Source organism: Sceloporus undulatus, chromosome 7 (assembly GCF_019175285.1).
Source record: "Sceloporus undulatus isolate JIND9_A2432 ecotype Alabama chromosome 7, SceUnd_v1.1, whole genome shotgun sequence".
Classification (NCBI taxonomy): Eukaryota; Metazoa; Chordata; class Lepidosauria; order Squamata; family Phrynosomatidae; genus Sceloporus; species Sceloporus undulatus.
In genome coordinates, this window is record NC_056528.1 from 45,164,115 (window position 1) to 45,182,265 (window position 18,151).

Here is an 18,151-nt window from a genome sequence, read left to right on the forward strand (position 1 = left end):
ATGGGTTCTCACCAGCTGCTGGATTCAAAGAAATCAATGGAAATATGTCTGGCTGTTCTCTTCCCATCCCAGGGGCCAGAGCAATGATAGCTGGAATCTGAAGGAAGAGCTTATGAAAGGTTACCTAAAGAATCATCAGCTCACATACTGACCTTTCCAAGCATTTAGTTCCCTCCCTCCCCAAGGGAGGATTCACATCGTTCTAGGAAAGCAAGATGCAGGGAATGGAGAGGAGTGGGCTTTTTCAGGACTTCCAAGTTTTCAACATGTCTAAAATATTTGGTGCCAGTATGGAATTTATTATATCATTTTATCCTCTACTTCTGATTTTATGCTTTGTTTTATAACTCTTGCATGCAATTGTTTTTCTTGTTAATGGAAGTTGCAGGGATCACTTTTCCTACCCAGTAGAAGACAAATGCCATATATAAATGCGGATATAAATTTGCTGAAGGAGGCAATCTTGGTACATTTACCACTACCACCACTATTTTAGGCCCTGGGTAGGAATTTTAAAAACAACAAAATGAAACAAACAAGCAAACAAACAAATGAAGAAGTGAACTGGAGCTAATGTCTGGGTCATTTCCTGGGCCTAAAATGGCTTGCTTCCCATGTGGTGAAAATGCTCTACAGACACACCTGTGGGGAGCATGAACAACAATATTTTAAGTTTTTTTAAAAAAATGGATCCAGCCCTGCATTTCAGGCATGAGTGAAGAGAGAATAAGTGGTGGTACTCCAAGGGAATGTGTTGCAGTCAAACAGCTCTAACTGTGAGGAGGTTTTTTCCTAATGTTGAGGTGGAATCTCTTTTCTTGTAGCTTGCATCCATTGCTCCGGGTCCTATTCTCTGGAGCAGCAGAAAAAAAGCTTGCTCCCTCCTCAATGTGACATCCCTTCAAATATTTAATCAGGGCTATCATATCACCTCTTAACCTTCTCTTCTCCAGGCTAAACATCCCCAGATCCCCACTCACTCCTCATAGGGAATAGAAAAAGGGTGACACTCCAGAAGAGGGGTTACGGTGCTGGTGCTGGTGCCTGCCCCTTCTTCACTGCAGGATGGCTTGCTCCCTGAGGAGGAAACCAAGGCAGCAGAAGATGATGAGTGTGCCCTTCCTGGCTTTGCCTCCATGTGATTTCTTCATGAGGAGGGAGTCACATGGGGGTAAAGGAGAAGGGACAAAGGGCCTGGCTCTCCTGGCTTTCCCTCCACCTGGCTCCCTCCTCATGAGGAAGCCAGACAGAGTTGAAGAAAGGGTGAGCACAGCCCTCCTGGCTTTACCTCCTTGCAGCTTCCTCATGAGGAGGGTGCTCCATGGAGGAAACAGAGGGGTATGCCTTCCTCCCCTCATCTCCCACACTGCTGCCCCCTGCACCGGGTGACACCAAGAGGAGAATTCAAGAGGAGATAAAGGAAAGTGAAGGAAAGAGAAGATAATGTGTAGTGCAGGTGGCAGGCAAGAGAAGCAAGAGATGGGCCCATGGAAAGAATAGGTGGTGAGGAAAGGGAGGGAGCAGAAGAGAAAAAAGAGTGAGCGAGAGCAGGAATGTAGGAAGGAAAGGAGAAGTGTTATGTGAGGGCATACAGTGAGGCAAGGGATGGAGTAGGCAGGAAGGGAGAGCTAGCAGTGCAAGGGATGGAGCACAAGAAACAAAGAGGGTTGGATTGCAAGGAGGCAAGGGAAGGTTGGAGTAGGAAGGAAGGCAGAATGGTTAAGGCAAGCATCAGCATGTAAGAGGCATGAGGGAGAGGCACTGCAAAGGTGTGAGGTGAGGCATGGGAAGGGAGAGTGAGCAGTGTGAGGAGCAGAGTGCAAGAAGCAAGGATGTGCAGGGCACGTTTGCTAATCAAAGGGTTGGCCCAAGGTCCACATGGTCAGTTTATTGACCAAACAGGGTTTTGAACTTGCACCTCCCTGTTCCCAATGCAACACTTTAAACATTACTCTGTTTGGATTGCTCAGATCCATTGTAACTGAAGCATTATGACAAAGGCTGAAACATCCTGGAAGAAAAATCTGCAACAAATAAAGTGCTGAATTTGCATCATTAGAATGCATATTAGAGTAAGTGGTATAATTAAGAGAATTTGTATAATATGTAAATTAGATAACTAGGCTTGTGGAAGTGGAATAGGGTAACTCTAGTTCTCCCTTAAAAACTTCTACTACAACAGAATCACAACACATGCCACATATATAGAAGGCAAGTAGGAAAGCATAAGGAATCCAGTGGTCTATATGGCCTGGACTGGACATGATCTGAATGCACTGGGAATCCAAACAAGCAGCCACAGACTCATCTCATAAAATATGCACATTTTCAAAGTGTAGATAGAAAAATATATCAGCAGCCTGGGGTCCAAGCAAGCGAGGGGGCCAACCTGAAATCTTCCTCCAGCTGAATGATGGGCTGATGAAAGAAAAATGTGTGCATTTTAAGTGGCCATAAAAATGAATCACTAACACACTGAGGATATTTGTGTGAGCAATGGAATCAGTTGAAAAAGGTGCACTAAAATGCACACTATGCCTCCCCTTTAAAGAGATAGACTTATTCCTGTCAAAAACCAACCAACCAACAAACCAAACAAATAGTCAGATGTTATTTGTATGGAGTGGAGGTGGAGCCGGGAAAAGAAGGACATCTGTGGATAGTGGCTACATCCTATCTAGTTGTTCTTAATTCTCTAACCATTTGTAATTGGAAAGTTCCTCACGTCAACTGCTTCATGACCTTAGCTTCCTCGGTGGAGTCCTCTCTGGAGACTATTTGGGCTTCCTTTTGGCTCACACAAAAGGACGCTTCCTTGGACCATCTGCTGTTTTATCCATGAGGGTCACCCACACACCAAGAATGTGATTTGATGCTGAGCATTTCAAGTAGTGAAATTGTATCTGTGAATGTTAATGCTAAACCAATGCTAAGAAGCAGAAACGTTGGTAGAAGCCAATGCTGTACCTAGCTCAGCCTCGTACCTTCAAATATTTTGGACTACAACATCCAACCAGCATGGATAATGGTCTGAGATTATTGGAACTGTAGTCCAAAACATCTGAAGGGCAGAAGGTTGGCCACCTTGGCCTTCTTTCCAGTTTCCTCCTTGTCATTTCATGATTATATTTACCCCTTTAAGTGCCATCTCTGACATGGTTGTGCTATTTTGCAACCTCTCTCTCTCTATCTTTTTCTCATCATGGATTTATGATCTCTAAGAACATTAAAAGATAATGAAGGGAATATGCCTGCTGCGGGCATATTTTTTACTTTTTAAGCTCCTGCCACTGGAGAGAAAATTATGATTTTATTTTTTGTACAGAAGCTATTTTTACTCAAAACGTTGATAAGCTATGTGTCTTTTGAGGTTTCCTCCATCATTTTTACACTGCCATAAACAAGAACTTGCAAGTGCTTTAGCTCTTGTTTATTGCTGAATGCTTCCTTTGCCCCTGCCCCCTGGTTGTCATATTGGTACCTTGGCCTGCCTCCAAAGCAGAACATTTGGGATGGTCATATTTTATAGTCCCCATGGTCTTTTTCATACTACACAATTCCATCACTTTGATATCACTTTAACTGCCATTCCTGGGATCCATAGTTTCAAGAGGTATTTAGCCTTTTCTTCCAGAAAGCACATCTTGTCATTGAGTTGGTTCTGCCCAGTGAACATGTATGCATGGCAAAGGGGACAGGACATGGGCATTGCTGGGATGCCACACAGAAAAGACAAAGGAAGTGGCCAATAGGGGGGTTCATTCTCTGGTGAACGGAGGGGCTGAATGTAGCAGCTCCTTCCTCAATTTTGGGGAGAGGTCTTTGAAAGGAGGTACAGGGTGGGATCGGCCACTGCTCTCCATCTTTCTCAGATCATTTAAACCTTTCCTTACTTCCTGGTGTAAGGAACCTCTGTTGTTTCCACAAGAAATGAACCAAAGTGATGTGAGAGGCTGGAAGACCATATGTTTTTCCTTGAGGAAAGAGAAGCACCAAACCAAGCATCCATCTCTCCTTTCCTATTTTTATGCCTGTGGTTGGGTGCCTCCTCTTGCCAACATTTCTCTCCTCCTCCCTTGCTCCTTCCTCTCCATCAGTCTCCCCATCCTGAGAGAATTCTTTCTCTTTCACTCTTCCCACATGGAGTTGCCATTTGTCCCGGAAAACCTGGGAAATTCTGGTTGGAAGAGACTAAAAAATATCCAAGCTGACTGGGCCAATTAAAGCAGTAAATCCTAGATTTCTCCTTCATCGCATGGCAATGGTTAAAATATGGCAATGGCAATGAAGCATGAAACTGTTCAAGACAGTTGGCATTGACGGGAGCCTCATCCTGCCCTGCAGGCTCTGGTTGTTACTGCACAGGAGTTGCATTGCCACCTTATTCTTCCATTCCCTCCTGTCTTTTCCTGACAGGCCCAGAAGGCAGGAAAGGAAAGGAGGCAAGCAGAATGGCTTTGTGTTGTGTGGCGATTGTGTTGGCAGCTTGAGCCTAGGGCTAGGCAGCACGGTGGACCTTTGCTTCCAAACACCCTCAAGAGAGTCAAGGGAACAAAACAAGAGAGATCTTAGCTTGGTACTGGTACTGAGGTTGAAACAGAATGGTAGAAAAAGTGCAATGATTAATGTGTTGAATTTGCATAATTGGTATAAAAATTAATAATATGGATAATTATAATTTGCATAATATGAAAAATAGATGCCCAAATATGAAGGACAGGGATATGGCAATCCTAGCTCCACATCCTTGACTCTGCTCATCCCTCGCCCATTTTAAGACCCAGTCCTTGCCTTACAGAAGGCAGCTACTCATATAGGCATAGGTCATTCTTGCTGCCCTGTGGGTCTGGTCAGGCCTTTTGCAATAGGGTTCTTGCAAAAGGCCTGATTCTTTCATTCCTCCTTGCTCCCTCCTTCTTCAATTTTTCATCAGGAAGCCATATATGCTATTGTGGCTCAGAAGGCAGAGGTGCTTATGAACACCTGTACACATGTACACACTCCAGGTGTCAAATACACGAAAGATACCACTGGGCAAAAGAAATGGCAGCCATCTGTTTCTTTCCCAGGTCACAGAATGGAGCTGTCAGGGGAGAATCAAGGGAAAGCTGTTTTGCTTCTGGTTAAAATCCCAAAAGCCAACTGATTTCCCTGCCTTCTTTCTCACAGCAGGTCGGGACAGGCATAACGCGAAGCCATGGCTTGTGTTAATGTAAGCACCATGGTTCCAGATCCAAATATGCAGCAAGCAAAGCAGGAGGATTTAGAATGACTTGTCAGCTTTTGTTTCCCATCTGCTGAGGTTTCAGCTCTGATGTTAAGTGGTTTCAAGCAGCAGGCTAAAACCTGGCTATATGGTCAGGATGTTGGATTAAATCAATGTTGGTTCCTTACTGAAAGCTTTCCCCTTCTTCATTACTAATTCCTCCCTGTATTTTTTGGCCCTTTTCAGTGGCTGCCTATCTTCTTGTTGCATGATTTCCTACTGTTTTTGATATTTCTGTTGTTTCTGGCAGGGGTTATTGTAATTAGTGCTGTTCTAAATGCTTATATTATTTTCATTTGTGGATTGTCTTTGTATTACTGCAGATTGCCTTTGGCAAGAATGTGGGGATCCGAGCATGAAAATGTACTTTTTAAAGAATAATTAGTTAAAGTTATAGTTCCAGGTCCCCCAAAGTTAGTTACAGATTTAAACAATAACCTGTCCTTTCTCTACTTCTCAAAAGTTAGTGGATTTCTCTTTTTACTTTTTCCTGCTTTTAAGAAAACATCTGAATGTCACAGGCTGCTGGATTTTGGCATGAAACACACATTTACCTCTGATCCATTTCTTTTTTGGTTCAACATCCCCAAGAGAATACAAGGGAACAGCACAAGGCACAGCATGAACCAGCACTTGGACCATATAATATTCCTCCTCCACCATTTGGCAAAATCACATCCATGCAACTAAAAAAGTGACTAAAAGGTACAATCACACACAGTGAAGTTATCCCACATCAGGCCACAGTCATAAAGTGATGCAGTGATAGCTTTGCTATTGGGGGAAAAAGGAATCTAATCACATGCAACTAATTATTTGTAGTAATTTGTAATTATTACTTCCAAGCTCAGTGTAGGATGTTTTTTAAATATGTAGATATAGATACTGAGAGCCAGTGTGGTGTGATAGTTTGAGTGTTCAACTACGACTCTGGGGACCACAATTTGAATCTCCACTCGGCCATGGAAACCAAATGGGCGATCTGGGCAAATCACACTATCTCCGCTTCAGAGGAAGGAACTGACAACTCCTTCTGAACAAGTTAGGCCAAGAAAACCCCATGATAGCTTTGACTTAGGGTTGCCATGAGTCAGAAATGACTTGAAGACAAACAAAGAGATATTTAGTCTTCTCTGTCAGAGACCTCTAGTGCCACAACAAGCTTGGGTTCAAGTCCCTGCTCAACCATGGAAACCCACTGGGTGATCCTGGGTAAGTCATACATTCTCAGCCACAGAAAAAAACCATGATAGGTTCACCATAGAGTTACCAGATATTGGAGATGACTTGAAGGCACACATCATCAAGATATAATGTTCTTGTGTGTCTTTAAGTCATATATGACTTAAGGCAGTGGTTCTCAAATTCTCATCCTGCACAAGTTTGGGATTTCAGCTCCCAGGAGTCCCAACCAATATGATGAATGTTCAGGAATTTGGGGAGTTGAAGTCCAAAACATCTGGAAGACAAAAGGTTGAACACCTTTGTTTTAGGTTACCCTATCATGGGGTTTTCTTGGCAAAATTGGTTCAGACAAGGTTTGCCTTTGACTTCTTTTGAGGCGGAGAGAGAGTGACTTGTTTAAAATCACCCATGGCTTTGCATGACTGGTTGGGGGATTTGAACTCTGGTCTCCAGAGTCGTACATTCAAAGCTCTACACAATGCTGGCTCTCAGATACAGACCAGATCTTGGTGGTTGTTAACTGCCCCTGAGTTGGCCTCGATTCATGGCATACAGAGGTATAAAATTTGTTTTAAAATATGTATGCACAACTGATCTTGAACCCTCAGACTCTACTCTAAACTTCCTTTGACCTCCGTGATGATTCCCCTGTCCCATATTCCAAGTGATTTTCCAACTCTTGATAGCTTAGTTCAGTTTAGCAGATGCTCCCGGTTGCTGAACTTTCTGCATACACAGTAGCTCTCTTTCCTGCCAGCATTTCCCATTAGCTGCCCTGCTCTCTCTCACACAGAGACAAAACTCCTCTCTTTCCCTTAGATGTTTCAAAATAGCCACAAATCTATAAAGCTCAGTAAGCAGAAGTACAATATGTTTTGTCCAAGAGCAGGATGATACAGGTCTTAGAAGATGCTGCTCACATAACCTCCTCTATTTCCTTCTGGATGCATCCTATCCTCCTATCTTGATTTTATTTCAGTTTGTCATCAGAGATAGGATGACAGGCAAAAATATCTCAATCAGAACTCACAGAAAGGAATGGGAGAGAATTTCAATTCAGTTTGTGTTTGATAAGAATTTGTCAGCATAAAGAAATTTCTTAAGGTTTGGGATGCAGAAAGAAAATGGGATTTTAAAAATGTAGGATATAAACCCCCAGGAACTGACAAATCCATTCATCCAGGCTTTGCGTGCCTTCCTCTTAAAAGCCTGTCCATATATATATATCCCTGTTGATTTGGTCACATTAATGATGCTGAACAAGAATTGCCCCTTCTTTTTTCCTAAATGGTTTGTAATCTCTAATTTGGGGATCTAAATTCTCAACCATTTCATCTTCACATATGAGGATGAATAATTATGATAGTTCTCTCCTATTGTGGGAGGAAACAAACATTCCCCCACAGTACTCTCCCCATATCCAGATGTCCCAAAGCATTTTGGAGGAGTTAGGTGCAGAGACAGATATGTAGTTTTCTGTACTAGGAATCCATTTTTTGTGTTGAAAACCCACTTTTTTTCTGCAGACCCCCCCCCCCCCCCCCCCCTTTTACGCACTTGTCACATGCATTTTTCTCCATGGATTCATTCTTTTGCAATACTTTGGGGAGTTCGAATGCTAGCCTGGTCCAAAACACACTGCAGAAATAATCCAGTTTGAGACTGCTTTAACTGCCCTGGCTCAATGCTAGGAAATTCAGGGAATTCTCGTTTTTGTGAGACATTTAGCCTTCTCTGTCAGAGAGCTCTGGGGTCACAACAAACTACAATTCCCAGGATTCCCTAGCACTGAACCAGGCAGTTAAAGCAGTCTCAAACTGAATCATTTCTGCAATGTGTTTTGGACCTTACGCTTCCTGACAGAGCTTCCTAACTGTTGAGAAATCCATTTTTCAAGCTGGTAAAGAATAATTAGGAATATTCTTTTCATCTTTGATTTTTGGACTTTGAGTATTGAAAAGTACGTCAAACAATCGTCATGTTCTGAAAGATACATCTCTTCTAAAAGATACTTTGCACAGTTGGTCCAAGCAATTTTGTTTATTGCTAACTGGAGGCGAGAGTTCAATAAAGAATAATTTGATGATGGCCACCTTGTGAGTTCGTGGGAGTGATACAATCGCCACTAAAAACTTTCTGATTTGCAGACCTTAGCTTTATGTCATACTGTCTTGGTCCCAGACTAATCATTCAGAGATTAATTCATCTTGCAAAGCAAATAGAGTAAAAATGCTACTAGGTCTGTCCATCTAAGACCAGACTTAGTCAAGATCTAGTTCTGCTTTCATCAAGTCTCATGCCATCCATGCTGGCTGGCGATCATGGAAGCTGAAGGTACATCTGGAGGTCACCAGGTTGCAGAAGTCTGATCCAGCTTGACATTCTAGCTAAATTATTTACTGCACTCTTACTTATTTAAAAGTTTTCTTAAAGCCATCTGTTTGGGCAAACCTGTATGGCAGTGTACAGCAGCACTTAAAAACTATAAAATGTGAAAAGCGCAATCATTAGAAGATTGAGAAAAGAAAAATCAACATTCAGACATAAGACCAGCAGCTTATTTGATGGGACATGTACACAGAGAGCAACTTGGACTTTCACACTCTTTTCATGTTTTGCATGTTGAGCAGTTCTAAGCAGGCTTCCCATTATGTCTGCAAACTAAATTTAAATCTGTTGTTGTGTACCTACAAACTTCATGATCTTGTTTCTTGATCTGCTCTTGAATCTTTCCTGGTATTGATGTCAAACTGACTGGGCGGTAGTTGTTTGGGTCCTCTTTTCTTCCTTTTTTGAAGATAGGAACAACATTTGCCCTCCTCCAGGCTGCTGGGACCTCTCCTGTTCTCCAGCAATTCTCAAAGATTATTGTCAGTGGTTCTGAGATTGCTTCTGCCAGTTCTTTTGGATGTAGTTCATCTATCTCTGGAAACTTGGGGGGGATACAGACGGACAGCTCTATGCTGCCTGTCTTTACCCCTCATCGGCGCTGCACCAACCGCACTGCGCTGCACCAATGCACCCTCTAAAAAGAAGCCACCTAGAATGGCTTCTTTTTAGGAGCGCCTTGACGCCTCCGCTTCCAGCACGTGCCGTTTGGGTGTGCGGAGCCCATACATCATTGTTGTGTGCCCCATGTGGGCAAGGCTGTGGCAAGATGGCGCACAGGTGCTGCTATTAGGACTGGGCATGTATGGATGCCCAGCCCTATGGAGCCCTTAAATCGGCCCAGCATTTTTGCCATTTGTATCAGGCCTTGAATTCATTTAGAGTAGCCCCGTATTCCTATACTACCTCTTTACCTTTTCTGGGCTGCATTTCCCCTAGTAAATCATCTGCTCCATTTCCCCCCAGGTTGAAAACTACTTTCCTTTTGGGAGAAGGCCAAGGCAAAAGAAGGTGCAGAGTAGTCCTTAATATGAAGGATAAGACCAAGAGAGATAACTATCTAGCCTATGAATAAATATGTCAAGAAAAAAAACTGGTTCGCTTTGGCTCTGTTTATGCACTTAACATCCAACTATGGTTTGATAGTACAGCTGAATGGAGCAATGACTAACAGAGCAAGGAACCAGTTCTGCAAAATGAGCAAACCTTGACAAATCGGCTTGATGTTCATAATTTATTCAGGCTGCAACATTTGGCTTTTCTTGGCCTGGGATTTGATATTGTTGCAAAGGAGGCAAGGTAGTGGCTTAGCGCAGAGTATGCACAGCCCTAAATGCTTTCAGTGAACACTGTTCTAAAATCCATCAACATTAGAGTCCATTAGAGTCCACCGGTGGCCAGACACCCTGCAGCTGGCAGGAGGGGAGGGAGATGACTGCTTTTCCATTAGCAATGGCATTATGGCCCCCAGCAGCTGAACATCCCAGGAACCGATGACGTTTCACAGGGTCAATTCCTTTTGGGACAGGCAGTGTGGAATACTTACATATGGCTCTTGCTTTGTTTATTTGCACACTGAGCAACTGTGAACAGAAATGTGGCCAGTCTATAAGCAACACCCCATCTTCAAAAGGACACATCTTCAAAAGCTGTCCCCTCTGAGCTGTTTTTTGTCAGTTAGTTGAAAATGCATTTCTTTCTTAAGCTGATCAATCGTCTTTTTTGCTCCCACACCAGCAGCCTTCTGCACACTCATTCCTCCTAGCAGCATCTCTTTTTACGCAGTTTTCTCTGAAGCTATTAATATCATGCTTAAATTTTCTCTCTGTTTAATTTTGACCCTTTGAGGAAATTTCATTCAAACATTGCAGCAAATGGTGAGAAATTTCCCAGGGTGCAAACATGTGGGGCTTTCAGGCTTTAATTCCCTATGCTGCGGTGGGTGTGTTCCCTGTGCTCTGCAGACTCCCTGACTCCTTGAAAAGCCAGCTAGAGCCATGCAGTGCTATGCAAAATGGTGGTTCATGGACTGGTGCTAGCCCCCAACTGTAGCCAAAGGGCACAGATATAACACAAGTTCCTGGCACCATACGATACCTTCCAACATTTCATAGGTGAAAACCAGGATGCAAATAGCCAAGCAACATCAGAGTGTGGTCAAGATGTCAAGAGTTATTAATGACGAAGAACAGATAAGCTAGGAGATGCTGCAGCAGTTTGCTTTTGCCTAAGGCTGCATCCGCACTGCAGAAACAATCCAGTTTGACACCACTTTAATTGCCATGGCTGAATATTATGGAATTCTGGAAACTGTAGTTATGTGAGACATTTAGCTTTCTCTGCCAGAGGGCTTTGATGCCACAGAGTTTTAGTTCTCCAATTCCCAGGATTCCATAGCATTCAGCCATGGAAGTTAAATTGGTGTCAAACTGGATTATTTCTGCAGTGTGGGTGAAGGCTAAGTCTCCCTTCCCATTGTTCTTTCCTCCCTTCTGAGTTAAATGAGTGCAAACTACTTTTACAGTTTGCAGCAAATGAAGTAATCTGAGGAGGAAAGCAGGAAGCGGTGGAAAGTAGGAAGAGGAGAAACCGGGACCTTTTAAAAGCAGCAGAAAAAAAATGGGGCAAGAGAAGATTAATTGGGACTGTCCCTGCAAAACTGGGAAAGCTGGAGGGTATGTAGGGCATTGGGGGAAGAACTGCCAGTCCCCCACATGAGACAGCTTAAGAAGCACTACCTGATCTAGTCATCTTATCTAATTTCACATCTGCTCCAAGAGACAGCCTCATGGTGTATGCACTTGGTATTTTCAAGGTTTGGGAGATGCCTGAACACTAAGTGATGTTGCTGTTTTTGCTACTGTAAATATGATTTTTGTGCATCTTGACCCTTTTAACAAAAAGGTAAGGGACATTCAGCAGGAGGTAGAACATTTGGGGCAATAATCTTGGCATACCTTGGTCATTTATCTTGGGCACTCTGTAGAGAATAGGATAGAATTGGCAAGTCACAGGGAGCTTTGGGGAAAGCACATATAACTGGGAAGTCCGACTAGCTCAGATGAAGGTCCCACACCTTGGAAAAGAAAGAGGAACACCTCATTTTATCCAATTTGGTAAAGTAAGGGGCATTTTGATGCTTTGCAGTGCTGCATTCAGATACATTTCTCAGAATTACTTGACCTCCGTTTGAAATAGAGAGAAAAAGAGGTAAAGAGTTTTCAGGAGGAGGGGTGGCAATCTGCCACAACACTAATATCTTCATCTATGTTAATGAAGCTTGGAAAAATTAATTTTGAGACTCCAACTCCCAGAATATCCAAGCAGATTGGGCACTGGCGCCTATATTTACCGATACATAGCCATCCACCTATCTTTTGAATCAATCTCAATGATAGGGGGGGAAAGAGGAGGGAGGGAGGAAAACAGATGAGAACGACCAAGAGAGGGAGAAAGAGAAACATGCCAAACTGTGATGAATAAGAAGTAATATAAATATCACAATAAAATTAGTGTGTCTGCTTTGTGGCTGAATTAGAACAATTCTTATAATTTATTCCAAATAGATTTCAGAGACATCTGTGAAGACAATCTAATAGTGCAATCATCTGCCTTCTATTTTCTAACAATCAGAAATCCACAAAATATATTGTTTTGAAGTCTTTAAGACATTGTCACTAAAAGCCTGCTGCTTTCCTTATTTCGGTTTTGTCGCATCTCCATTTCCGAGATTGTCTTGTGTTTTCTAAGCAGAAAAGAAGACACAGTCGTTTCTCAGCAAAGAACATGTCTCTCTCTCTTTCTGTGTGTAGTTATTTTATATATTAAACTGAGTATTCAGAAGGAGGGAGTACATGACTGGCTTTTCTGTCTTGACTGGTCAAACTCTGATGGCTTTATTGATCTTCCCTAACCATATTTTTGAAACCAGAAAGATATTGGACTAGTGGGGAAATCTCATTAGGGTTTTAGTGGAGCCAGGGCTTGCTGGGTTCAAGGGGCAGAACATTTTGACTGGCAGGTTGAGGCAATATATGATGTTGTTGTGTGTCTTCAAGTCCTTTTTGACTTATGGTGACCTACGATCACCATATCACAGGGTTTTCTTGGCAAGTTTGTGTCAGAGGAGGGTTGTCATTGCCTCCCTCTGAAAGGATGTGAGAAGATCTGACTTGACCCAAGACCATGCAGTGAGTTTCCATGACTTAGCAAGGATTCCAGGAGTCCTTGTTCAACACTACACTGTGCTAGTTAACAATTATATACTATTTTTATTGACTGCAACTAATAAATGAGAAATGCTTGGGCTTCCAGATTTACTATTTGGGTCTATAGTTCTCTCCATCCCCTTAATAGTAGTCATGTTGCCTGGGTCTGAGAGAAGCTGTAGCTTAAAACATTTGATGGACCCGAGTTTTCCTTGTCTGAAATAAATAAATAAATACCATGCATGCAAGTTTTGGCCTACTTGACCATACTCATCTTCCCTAGATCTGGTCCCAGATTTATGAAGATGAGACCTTCCCTGGCTGCTCAGACCAGAAAGTTAGGGCCTGAACAGAAAGGTCAAAATAAAGCTGCTTTGGGTCACTTTGGAGATGTGCTGTTTAAATGACACACACATCTTAAGAGACCAGAAGCTGCGCCAAAGCTGTGCTCCACTCCTTAGGATTGGAGCATGGCTTTGGCGCAGCTTCTGGCCTCTTAAGATGCATGCATCATTTAAAGAGCATACCTCCAAAATGACCCAAGGCAGCTTTATTTTGGCCTGTCTGTTTGGGCCCTAAGATTAACCCAAATGTGTAGGCTATTGTCAAGCAAGGGATTTGCTTTGCTATCTGACATCCTGAAAGTGCCTTTAAAGATTTCACTTTCAACCATTTTTAAAATAGCACTGAACACTAGGGCATCATCAGGCTGGGCAGTGGAGGGTTGAACGCTTGAACTAAATGGACTTTCCCATCTCTAGTTAGCACTGCTCTGTCGTGGAATGCTTAATTATATATGACTATTTTATAAGCCCATTTAATTTCCCTGACCCAAATATGCTTAATTAAGCCAGAGGATTTGAAATGGAACTTTATAACAATCAAAATGAGATTACATATTGGAAGTAGGGAGGGGGAGAGATGAAGAACGCTAAAATGGTTAGGAGCTAAGGGTACGCTGTGACTTCTCAATTAAAAAATGAGTTTAATAATCTATTAACATCAACAAAGATCTAGCCAAATGCAACTAAACATGGTACCCGAAATGGCACTCACATTTCTTATAACACACTGCATCATTTGTTTCCTTCTAAGCTGGCTTCAGAGACTGGCACTGTTGGGCACTTGCTGCAATGAAGATACCACTGACTTCTGGAGCCTCATAGAATCATAGAGCTGGAAGAGACCCCATCCTGTCCAACCCCATTCTGCCATGCAGGAACTCTCAATCAAAGTATCCCTGACAGATGGCCATCCAGCTCTTACTGTCAGGAAGTTCATCCTAATATTGAGCTGGAATCTCTTTTCTTGTAGCTTGCATTCATTGTTCCGTGTTCTAGTCTCTGGAGCAGCAAAAAACAAGCTTGCTCCATCTTCAGTGGATGGACATGCTTCAACTCTTCAACATCCTTTTTGAATTGTGGGGCCCAGAGCTGGACACAATATTCCAGTTGAGGCATGACCAGAGCAGAACAGAGTGGCACTATTACTTCCCTTGATCTAGACACTATACTTCTATTGACGCAGCCTAAAATCACATTGGCCTTGTTAGCTGCCGCATTGCACTGTTGATGCATGTTCAACTTGTCGTCTACTAGGACTCCTAGATCCCTTTCACATATAGTCTTGTTCAGATAAGTGCCACCCATCCTATATCCGTGCATTTAACTTTTTCTACTTAAGTGCATCTTACATTTCTCCATTCATTTTCTTCGTTTTGGCCCAGCTTTCTAATCTACTCAGGTCATTTTGAATTTTGATCCTGTCCTCTGGAGTATTAGCTACTCCTCCTGATTTGGTGTCATCTGCAAATTGGATAAGTATGCCCTCAAAAGCCTTGTTTCTCTGCCCTCTTTGAGCAAGCAAGCAAAAGAGCAAGGAGACTGAGGAGGTGGAAGTACTCTCCCTCTGGGTGGTTGGTGGATTGGGCCCAGAAGGAGGAGCAACCAGTGGTGACAATGGTGAGAAAGAGGGCCCATTTTTGGATGCCACGGGCATCTCATTGAAGGGCTCATCAAAATCTGAAACTATTCCTCATTCTGCCACCTTGAATCCCTATATTGGACGAAAGATGGGATATAAAAAAATAAAATAGTACTAATACTACTAATGATTATTATAATAATTGTTGGAGACCAATGTCATGCTGCCCCTGAAGTGAACATACCTCCTGTCTTTCCTTCCTTTGTTTCTTCCTCCTTTCTTTTACTAAACTATTTATATATGGCAGTCAATAGACTACAAACAAACCAGACATTCATTGTAGATGGAAAGCAAAGTATAATGATGTAGTCAGCACTATGGCTTTGCCCAATGGACCTACAAAGGAGAGCCAAACTTCAAAGTGAGAGTTTTTAAACATCCCTCTTCAATGGAAAGCAAACGGTGTGGGGTTACTCCCCCAGTCCAACATCCTTCCAGTAACAGAGAGTTAATTGCTTCCTTGCTCTCACTGCTATTGATATAAATCTGGCCACCACTAATGGCACCCATGGGATTTTGTCTGTCAGCACATATTTAACATATAATTGGGCTGATCTTCCTGATAGTGTGGCCAGTAATGGAGCAATCATTTGCTGATGAGCTCCAGTGTAAAAATTATAGGGGAGAAGACATTCCATAGAGTCCAGCTTCCAGTCATTGCAAGGACAAACTATCAAGGACAGTACATCTTCCCTAAAGCAGTTGAGAGGGAAAGAAATTGAATCCAACCAAAGTAAAAGATTTCTGAGATTTAGCTACCTAAAGGAGTTTATCACACAGGGAAAATTGGAAGTTTAAAAAGGGTGGATCCAGTGTTTATTGTGAGAATTAAACATAATTGCGCAATTGGTTTTTACATGACATCATGTTCAATCCTCTATTAATCTGATAAGAAAGAGACATGATCTAGCATTTAGGGATTCACGGGAAAATATTGTGAATTCATTTTCGCTTCGTTCACAAATTGGCTTTATTTGCACAATTGCTACAGTGTGAAAGCTAATCACGGTTTATTTGTGGGATAATAATCCATTTTGAGCTTGTTGCCCAATTTCCCATGGTTAATGGGGGTGAGCCAGGGCACTCGCATGCGTGAAAGTTGCCATTTCCAAGCCATGAGCGGGATATTCACACATTTGTGTGAAAACCAAATGCACATTCTACCCTCTTTACCACATTGGTAATGCACCCTTTACATGTTATTGTCGACTGTGTGTGAAAACCATTTGCGCATTTGCACGCTGTTGCGCGATGCAGACGCTTTAATACATTAACGAGACTGTGGCACATATGGTCCCTGGGTGATAAACTCCAAAGACACATCAACTGGGCAGTTAACGCAAAATGCTTTTCACAGAAAAGCTTAGGGAGCAAGGTGAGCAAGTTCATACCCTCCAACATTTCACAGATGAAAACTAGGACAGTGTGGTCAAGATTATTCCTGAGGAAGAACACACAAACTAGGGAAAGCTGCAGCAGTTTGCTTTGGTTGGAGCTTACTGGGAAGGGCTAGATTCCTCCCAATTCTCTCCCTTGAAGAGTTCAGTGTGAAACTTTGAAGTGATGGTTCAGAAGACTACAGTGGCAGGAGTCAGAATCGTTTCGTTTTTGTTGAAAGAAGCATATATTTGAAGCTGTAGCACAGGAATGCAGATCATGGCAACGGGTAAAGAAAACAGCCCTATTTATTAGTTAGAAACATGTCTGTCTTCCCTTGTTTACTAAGAAGGATTCATGTATTTTTCAATCCTTTACAAAGACAGGAAAAAAAGAGAGGTAGAGGGTGTCAGATGAAATCACTGAAGTCCACACGACTGAGCAGGACTTCCAGAGATCAAACTGCAGGCATTAAAATGTCTCAACATCCCTGCGACAACAGGAAGCAGGAGGCATTATATATAAATCACGAATGTCCAATTTGTGTAATATTCAGCAAGCAGAATGCGGATTTTAATAGGGCAGATTTCAGACATTTTTAGTGGGTTTATTTTACGACTCTCTTAAAAATAACGTGTATATTATCTATGTTGCTTTTCAGTGTTTTCACAGGCATTCAAGGCTTTTCGCATACCCATGATTTCAAAGATGAAAACCAGCAATGCAATGTGGCTGTGGCCAAGCAATGCAACAACAAAAATCACTTGGAACATTTAATATATATATATAGTACATTGTATATGTACAAAATAGATTACATATATCTGATGTGTATGTGTATATATCTACCCCACTGAAATATCTCGGAGTGGTTCACTCTTGTAAGGACCATTAAGAGCCACTTTCTTTACAAAATACCTTCAAACTTCTTAACATGGATCAACAGAGCTGTGTGCTTTTTACATCTTTAGGATGCAATTGTGGGGATTGTGATGATAATGAGAGCCTGCAAGTTTACCACTAGCATTTGGAGGACCATATGTTGCTTATCTCTGAAACTGGCAGAGCTGTTCTAGAATAGCAGTAAAATAAAGTGCATCTTGATGGGAGTCCTGTCCTTTCTTTCTCCATATAAGTGGAACTGTAAGGGGGGGGGGGGGGATGCTAGCTGGGAAAATGATGGTTTTATATAGATATAAATTAAATATATACAGATTTATCATGTTGTGACTAGGCAGGGGTACAGTGGCCCAGACAAAGATACTCTGGGAATAAATCTGACCAATATATGCCATGTGGTTAGAGCATATTCTGCCCTATTTGCATGTTATCATTGCTTTCATGGATGGGGAATGAACCCCCCGCAACAAAGATTTGCGACTGATGTAAAATACTTAATGAATGTTACAGCAAGAGAGAGCACATTCCTCATCAATCACAATTCAGCATCTTACTTAGGATTTCATGGTTGAGACTGAACTCCTCTCTGAAATGGAGCTTTATGAATTATGAAGTGAGCTCCCAGGATGGACAATGCTTTACTATTTGCGTCATGCTCTTTTTTGTCTCAATTACTGAGGGCCTGATCCCATCAGCCTCCAGCTCTGAGCTGACATCATGATATGCTTTTCCAACACATCATTCTCTGGCTGCATCTGCACTGCAGAAATAATGCAGTTTGACACTGCTTTAACTGCCATGGCTCAATGCTATGGAATCCTCAGATTTGTAGTTTGTTGTGGCA

The 18,151-nt window shown here is 42.3% G+C and overlaps 1 protein-coding gene across 1 annotated transcript in view; it reads right to left on the reverse strand.

The window, feature by feature from the left end:
* Positions 1–18,151, reverse strand: part of LOC121936846 (connector enhancer of kinase suppressor of ras 2-like) — a 327,954-nt gene that overhangs the window by 150,457 nt on the left and 159,346 nt on the right. The gene's annotated exons all lie outside the window — the stretch shown is intronic.